At 43.0% G+C, this 9046-nt stretch overlaps 1 long non-coding RNA gene across 2 annotated transcripts; it reads left to right on the top strand.

Annotated features, from left to right (window-relative positions):
• The first annotated feature begins 1613 nt into the window (after positions 1-1613).
• Positions 1614-5248, top strand: LOC123188518 (uncharacterized). Of its 2 annotated transcripts, none has more exons than XR_006494753.1 (4): positions 1614-2852; positions 2989-3058; positions 3977-4015; positions 4707-5248. It is a non-coding gene; the product is annotated as an uncharacterized lncRNA (long non-coding RNA). The 2 variants fall into 2 exon arrangements; XR_006494752.1 differs by having other exon boundaries at positions 3919-4015.
• Positions 5249-9046: the final 3798 nt, after the last annotated feature.

Below are 9046 nucleotides of genomic sequence, written 5' to 3'. Positions count from 1 at the left end.
AGTGCGGCAGCGGGCGGCTCTGGGCCCGGGCGGGCCTGCCTCGGGCCCCGCGGGGCGTGGCGGCACGCTGAGGAGAGAGAGGGAGGCGGGGCTGAGGTGGTGCGAGGGGAGTGGTCGAGCAGAGCGGTGGAGCTGAGGTGGCGGGCTCCTATTGGAGGGAGTGAGGTGGCCGGCGAGATGGACACGTCCGGCGCGGCGTGGACGCGTCCGGCGGCGACGAGAGAGGAGTTTTTAGGGTTCATCCGCGAAAATTTCGGAGGGGATCACATATATATAGGTAGAGGGAGTTAGGAGAGTCCAAATGAGGTGCGATTTTCGGCCACGCGATCGTGATCGAACGCTCTAGAACATGGAGCAGAGTTAGGTGGGTTTTGGGCTAAATTGGAGGGGTGTTGGGTTGCAACACACACGAGGCCTTTTCGGTCCCTCGGTTAACCGTTGGAGTATCAAACGAAGTCCAAATGATACGAAACCTGACAGGCGATCTACCGGTAGTAAACCAAGGCCGCTTGGCAAGTCTCGGTCCAATCCGGAAATGTTTAATCCCCACACATGAAAAGAAAGGTAGAAACGACCACCGGAGGAGAACGGAGCGCCGGATTGCAAAACGGACAACAGGAAAAATGCTCAGATGCATGAGACGAACATGTATGCAAATGAAATGCACATGATGACATGATATGCAATGCATGACATGCAAGCAATGACAAGGCAACAATAGCGAATAACTACTCGACACCTAGCACATCGGTCTCGGGGCGTTACAGGTTTAAGCTTGGGGGAGTTGATACGTCTCTGTCGTATCTACTTTTCCAAACACTTTTGCCCTTGTTTTGGACTCTAACTTGTATGATTTGAATGGAACTAACCCGGACTGACGCTGTTTTCAGCAGAATTGCCGTGGTGTTGTTTTATGTGCAGAAAACAAATATTCTCGGAATGACCTGAAACTCCACGGAACTTCTTAGAAAAAATAATAAAAAGTCCTCGCCAAAGATGAAGACCAGGGGGCCCACACCCTGTCCACGAGGGTGGGGGCGCCCCTCCCCCCCTCTAGGGCACGCCCCCTACCTCGTGGGCCCCCTGGATGCCCTCCGACGCCAACTCCAACTCTATATATTTGCTTTCAAAGAGAAAAAAATCAGGGAGAAAAAATCATCGCGTTTTACGATACGGAGCCGCCGCCAAGCCCTAAAACCTCTCGGGATGGCTGATCTGGAGTCCGTTCGGGGCTCCGAACACTACACCACAACACTTAATTAAGGGCAGTTAACTGCCGGGAGAACTATCTTATTAAGGGCAAATAATCTGCCAGGAATTACCTTACTGCCAGCACAAGTAAATATGGGCAGATAAACTGCCGGGAGAAGATAAGTTACCGGGGCACACGAACTACCGTGGATGGTTGGCGACACGTCTTCTGTCGGGAGAACTGAGTTACGGCCCACCAACTGCCTGGACGTGGTGCAAGCCAGAAAGTGAAATCTTTTGGGCCTAAACGCGCGAGAGAGAGCCCGAGCGCGCGCTAGATGGAAAATATTCGCGGGCCGATCATTCCAAAATTCCTTCTACTACCCGTCTTAGCCCCTATGTCTCACAAAAGAAAAAAAACTCGTACCCCTAAAAAAACTCGTCTCAGCCCTTTTCCAAATTGTTCCCCAAATCGAACATCACCACGATCTCCCCCGCCGCCGCCGCCAACCAACCACTGAAGCGTTGGCTTCAACCCCACCACCGTCGCACCCTAGCACCCTCCTCAGCCGCCGCATAGCAACCTCCTTATCCGCCGGCGAGCAACCTTTGTCGCTTCCTCCTCGACCTCCACCGCACCGAGCGCCGACTTCCTTCCCCGGCCAACCAACGTCGCCGCTCCCAAACACCCTCCCCCGCACCCGCAGCGCTGCCTCCCGGTGCTTTCTCTCTGGGTAGCACCACGGCCTAGCACCCCGGCCATCGTCGACTTGCTCACTTCGTCAAGCAGTGCCGCCTCCTGCAGGAGCTCCCCGGCCAGCAGCACCTCCTCCTCCACGAGCCTCCTCTACAAACCAGTCCTGCACCAAATTGGTTCATTCATGCTTGAAGTGAATACATGAGGATCTGATGTTTTCTTGTATCTCTTGGGAGTCTATCTGTACCTTTACTTGTTGGAGTCTTGGGGAGCACTCAGTGGTGTGGTTTATCTTTTGCTTATGGGTCTGTAACAACTAGTATTCCTAGATTTTTATTTCTTAAATTAATAAAAAAAGCAGCGCTGGATTCAGCCAGTTCCATGATTTTTTTGTACTTTCGTCTGTTCTAATTTTCTCCAGTAGTTAGGTCTATGTCAAAATGTGTCATTTTAGCTTGTATGATAGAATATATAACGTGCAAAATTATAGTCACGCTGTTCTACCTTTCTCCTGTAGTTTAGTTACTTTTTTTTGGAATCTACAGGTGCAATAATTTTGCTCTACAATAAGACTGTCGTTTTCTTGCTGATAATTAGAACATTTTGGATGCTCGTTGTTTATTTTTTGCATCCAAGTTTGGTAGTAGTGTTAGAGTGTGTGGCGTAGTTTCTGATGTTTTGAGGGTACCCCTAAAGGGGGACTAACCTGAGACATGTGGTTGTGTTCTATTAGTTTTCAGTGATGGAAATTGGGAGCTATCCTCCTAAGTAGAAAAAATGGAAAAAATGGGTCATGAGTCTAGCGGAGTACCATGCTCTTTTGTTCTATATGTAATCCTTACAAAAAGTTCTCTAATTCTCACTTGGTGCTTTCACTGAAATAAACTTTTTGGATTGTTTGTTCTGTGAGCAGCGTGCATCTTCTTTTTCCTCTCCACCAAGAAGTGTCAACTACACCATACAAGTATGTGCGATGAATATATTTCACTTCAATTATCGCATGGCCTTACAAGCCACATAAGCTTATGTTCTTATGATTATATATTTACCAATTACTATTATGGTTGATTTCTTATAAGTGTTTGCTTCTATGTATGAAGCTTGGAGTGAATCCTAAGTTCATCGTAGAACCAGCAACATGAGTACACGACCGCAAGCAAAACTGAGGAGGTAATACTCTTGGTAGTTAAGTCTTGGATTAAGTATTTTGCTGTTGGATACATGCTTGCTGCTATTTAAGAACATTGAAACTATTTAGCATTTCATTTCTTATATGCTTCATGCAAATGAAACTGTCATAAACATACACACTAAAATTTTGCTTGGCATGTATATGCATGTCCTGAATGTGCTTTGCCTTTTTATGCATACAATTACTGGAAACTTTTACATGTACTAGAACTGAGCTTTTGCATTACTGTGTATTCTGAAGCTTTTTCTTTTGTTATTGGGCAGTACATGAAACATAGTGGTTGGTCTGCCTGCCATAGAACCATTTATGAAGAGCATAGGTGCTGCTTAGTCCAGTATTTCTTTTCATGTGTAAAAAGTGGTTGATCTAGCAATACACTATTTAGTATTTTGTACATGGCAGGAAACTTGTTGTAGATACATACTGAAAGTTGAAAATTATGCTAGTACAAATAGGTGTTCTGGTCGTATATATGGCTACTTGCTTTGGAATAGTTATTTCTTGATATGATCTGATCCAATCTCATGTATATTATATTTAAAGACTTTATGAACCAATTCACTACAACTCAAAGTCATGTGCATGGAAGGGAATTGAGATATTTGCTCATTCCGTACTAGTCAAAACATATGTGTAGATATACTACTCATTCTGGTTTGTGCCGCTACTTAATCAAGGTCTTCTTTTATGAGCTCTTGTTGTAAGATTGAAGGTTCAAGATACTACACTTCCGTACAGATCTTAACATTATTTAAAAAATAAACATTTAATGTGTAGTAGAGTTGTATCTAGTAAACTTTGGAATTTCTTGTTTAATTTTCTATATCTTTCATCGTAGTGGTTACAGGTTGGTCTTTACTTGCAATCTAATTTGCATGTTGGTTGCTGTTCTTCAGGAATCACGGTACTAATCTGTGACTAGATTGGTAAAAGAGGTATTTTGCACAATTCTTTTATATCCTACATGTCTCTTTTCTCTCTATATAAAGTAGCATTATTTGAAAATATCCTTGTGTTTCCTCTCAGAAGCTCACACCTGAATATCATTATATATGCTTGTGAAAAGGTTCTGTATGTTCTTTTGAGTTAAACCTAACTCTAAACATTTTAGTTTCGATACTAGTGTCAGTCAATGCTGGAATGAAGTTTGAGTTTTCTTTGATGTACTACTTTCCTTTGTGTGCTTATACAAAAAGATAAGATCCTATGATACCTATGATGTAAACATGTTGTTCCTATTTTGTCTTATGTACAGACACAGTTCGATGATTCTTCACTTTCAGGAAAGTAAACTTAATATTGGTGGTAATCACACCATGCCATGTGGGTTTAATTATCTTTCTAGACCTGAAACTGTTGTCATGCTTTCCAGGAAGGGCAACTAGATGTGCTTAATTCATGTGCCCAGTCTTGAAACTGTTGTCATTTGTTTGTTTCTTATTAAATCGAATATTCATTTGATGCCTTAAAGGGAAATTCGTTGAGAAATTCTCTTGATTATGTAGGTGTTTTTCTTATAATAAATAGGGGTGGTGAACACTGTACATTCTTTAACTATTGTAATAAATGTAATGGAGATTATGTTTTCTAATGTGTGTACTTGTCATTTGGTCACTTTCTGTCCAGGTTGAAAATGTTTCTGCAAGACTGGTTAAGACAACTTGCTGTAACCATATGCGTTGAGCTCACACAGAAGACCTTACAAGCTTTACTCTTTGTGTTTGTTACATTTTGTATTGCTCGAATGTCTAGAAATTGCAGATGCTAAATTATGAGGAAATCTTCATGTGTAATCAATTAATTGCATACATTGTAAAATGTTTGATGACCAGACTTTTTAATATATATGTGAAGTGCATCTGTAGAATCCTCTTGTTTTATTTGAATGGATGCACCATCTTTTGAATCATCAGTGTGTATGTAAATGTGAAATGGATGCAATACTAGAGTATAATAGCCATATTAATTGGGATACATGGCACCACCGGCACATCATCTGCCGAGGAAACTGTTGATTGCTGGTAGAAAACATCTGCCGAGAGAATAGGAACTGCTAGGAGAATTCTGAACATGGTGGCATAGAAACTGCCGGCACATCCCCATTTGCCGGGAATTACAATCCCCGGCAGCCGTTCTCGTGGCAGTTCTATCTGCCCGGAGAAAATCATTCCCGGCAGTTTGACTACCCTTGTAAGTGAGTTGTCCCGGCAGTTTTTCTGCCCTTACATCCATGTTGTGGTGTAGTGGGAGAGGGGGATTCGTCGCCGTCATCATCATCAACCATCCTCCATCACCAATTTCATGATGCTCACTGCCGTGCGTGAGTAATTCCATCGTAGGCTTGCTAGACGGTGATGGGTTGGATGAGATTTATCATGTAATCGAGTTAGTTTTGTTAGGGTTTGATCCCTAGTATCTGTTATGTTCTGAGATTGATGTTGTTATGACTTTGCTATGCTTAATGCTTGTCACTAGGGCCCGAGTGCCATGATTTTAGATCTGAACCTATTATGTTTTCATGAATATATGTGAGTTCTTGATCCTATCTTGCAAGTCTATAGTCACCTACTACGTGTTATGATCCGGCAACCCCGAAGTGACAATAATCGGGACCACTCCCCGTGATGACCATAGTTTGAGGAGTTCATGTATTCACTATGTGCTAATGCTTTGTTCCAGTTCCCTATTAAAAGGAGGCCTTAATATCCCTTAGTTTCCAATAGGACCCCGCAGGCACGGGAGGGTAGGACAATAGATGGCATGCAAGTTCTTTTCCATAAGCACATATGACTATATACGGAATACATGCCTACATTACATTGATGAATTGGAGCTAGTTCTGTGTCACCCTATGTTATGACTGTTACATGATGAACCGCATCCGGCATAATTATCCATCACTGATCCGGTGCCTACGAGTTTTCCATATACTGGTTCTCACTTATTTACTTTCCCGCTGCTACTGTTACAATCACTACAAAATACCAAAAACATTACTTTTGCTGTCTTTACTTTTGTTGCCGCTACCACCACTATCATATTACTTTGATACTAAACACTTTGCTGCAGATACTAAGTTTCCAGGTGTGGTTGAATTGAAAACTCAGCTGCTAATACTTGAGAATATTCTTTGGCTCCCCTTGTGTCGAATCAATAAATTTGGGTTGAATACTCTATCCTCGAAAGCTGTTGCGATCTCCTATACTTGTGGGTTATCAGTAATCCTCATAAATAACCTAGCAGGTAGGCACCTTGCCGAACATTCACCCACCTCTTCTGAACACAAGATTGGCAACACCATGCCAAGATGATGCCAACCGAGATACCATCAAGACCCAAAGGATGGTGAAACCTTCGGTATTACCCCAAGATGGTGCAACCTTAGCCTATGATGACCAGGGCATAGGAAATGCAAGATCATGATATACATCGCTAATAGAGCAACCATGTCCTTATCATTGATGCATCGGCAACCATCGGTGGATGAGAACCTCACCATTTGGTCCGCCTCACTATAGTGAGCAGGAAAACGGTTCTCTTCATCCCCCGCTCTTGGTGTCGATGTTGTCATCAACATAACCGACATGTTGGACCTCTACTATGCCTTGTTAATGTCCTTGCATAAAGGTATACCTACCTGGTACCATCAACACCTTAGAAGACAAAAATGGATCGTCATGATTAAGAAGACAATAGAAGACCAAGTCAATGCCAGTTACGAGGAGCCACCTTCACCCCATCACTTCAACAGGCGAGAAGTTGATGAAGATTCTTCAGGGCCAACCTGGATCGTTTCATCAAAAAACTACAAGAGACGTAGCGACACCTGAGGAAAACCCAGAAGACTGCATGAGGAATGGAGCAAAGCACGACTACTAAATCCGAGAACCCCTTGGGTAGGATGAGTCGTGTACCCCCTGTGCACAGTAAAGTCCGTATGATGGTTCGAATAGAACCATGATTGTGTGTTTCTTGCTTTTATTTGTTTGTGTTTTGATATCAGTCGCCCTTTTGCCCTAGGCAACAAGTACGCAACTTATATCACCTGCCTTATTTTGTTGTTTGTGTTTAGCCCTTTTTGGCACTTGTTTGTTTGCACCTGCACTATAGAACCCCCTTAGGCATCCCCATCTATGCCACTTTTCTCTCTCATCTCTCTCATCAACTGAAGACCGGCAAGACAAGATACACCAAGGATTCTACTTCGGCAACCAATTAGCACTGAAGACTTTTGCTATGGCCTCCTAGACCAAGTGCAGCCCCTTAGAGTTATGGTTGCCCCTCAAGATTAGAGACCCATTCCTAGACCCTTCAAGACTTCATAAGATACCCTAGCTCGAATCCTTAACCATGTGCTTAACCCACAGAATTGCAAGAGAACCTGTTAAGCCTCCGTAACCTTGCTTATCACTGGGTTCATTATGGAACTAGTGGACATAGTGAACGAGCACATTATCATACTAAGATAGCACCAAAACTGACGATGCCATAGGGAAGACCAATTTCAGGATATAGGAATAGAGGACAAATGACTTGATGAGTTTATATCAATGACTTTGAGGAATAATCTGAGACTATTTGGTGGATTATGAGGCTCTCATGTTGGTAGACGATCTTGGAGGGATCATGATTATAGATTAGAATAGCTTTCATTACCCCTGAGTAAATTGGATTTGGTAGGATAATTGTGTTCGCAAGCTGAAATTCTTGGAGGTGCAAGGATTTGACTTGATCAGATGAATTGATAGGAGATAGTTGTTACGATAATGACTTGGGGGAGACATATAGAAATTCTCGTTGGACATGAGGTTTGGATTTAAGTAGGTGATTCTAGTTGAGTATAGATGCTAAGTAAGTCTACATGGTCCGGAGTAAATTGGATTCAGACTGATAATCTCGATCGTGATACCATGTTTCTCGGTGGACGATAAACTAGGAGATTGGATTAATTATCGGAGTTTATCTAGGGATCTGTATGAGATTGATCTTGGAGTTTACTTGATCATGATAATCGAAATTGGTGGACTTACCATAGTAGAGACAGCCCTTTCAAGTATTTGGGGATTATAGGGACTTTAGGAGATCATGTTGAACACCATAGACATTGGGTTTGTAGAATTAATGGATTATGTAGTGATTAATGGAAGTTAACGGGTTGTTGGAGTTGATTCATAGGAAGGAAACAAGATTTTGGAGTGGCATGCGACGTGTTTCCTTAGGATAGAGATACACTAACATGGACCTTGGAAGAAGAGGATGAGCACTTGGATTGTGGTGATTAAATTCAAGCTTAGCAGCTTGCATGTTCTACCCATGGGTTTTTGCATAGATATGAGTTTGGGGGTAGTTGACATGTATGATTTTGTTAGACCTCCCCTCGGGGAGTCATGAGGATATGAATAGCATGAGTGATGATTGGAGTTGACCTATACGAGATGATTCTTTCGGTAACATGATGTGATTGTTTGGAAGACTAGATAGAACGATGGGCATCTCAGAAACTGTGCTCAGGGATAAGATGATAAATGCTCACTTGCACACTAGAATCCTTGAAACCCTTAAGCCCTACCAAGCCACAACATGGTCGGATCATGACCATGGGCTTTGGCTCTAGGTCAAGTAGACCCTGGCAAACACTCAACCGTAACCACCACCAATCCCCCAGCCTACTTTATGTACCCCGTGAACAAAGTCTTCATGGAGTACTTAGACAACATAGTTGTCATCATCATTTGGTGACCTACTTGTCTACCCGAAGACGGAAGAAGAACCATTCAGTTGGTTAGGGAACATTTGAAGACCGCCACGTCAAGGAGGAAGAACTATACCAACCACCATCGTCAAGAAGTAAACCTCCGCGTCAAAGACCAGGTGTATCTGCAAGCCACTTCTCTCACTGGAACTAAGTATTTCCATGCCAAAGGGAAACTCACACCAAGATTTATCGGTCTTCCCCAAGATCACTG

This window comes from Triticum aestivum, chromosome 2A (genome assembly GCF_018294505.1).
Source record: "Triticum aestivum cultivar Chinese Spring chromosome 2A, IWGSC CS RefSeq v2.1, whole genome shotgun sequence".
NCBI lineage: Eukaryota > Viridiplantae > Streptophyta > Magnoliopsida > Poales > Poaceae > Triticum > Triticum aestivum.
Note: the sequence above shows the minus strand (reverse complement) of the source record. Positions and strands in the feature narration are given on the sequence as shown.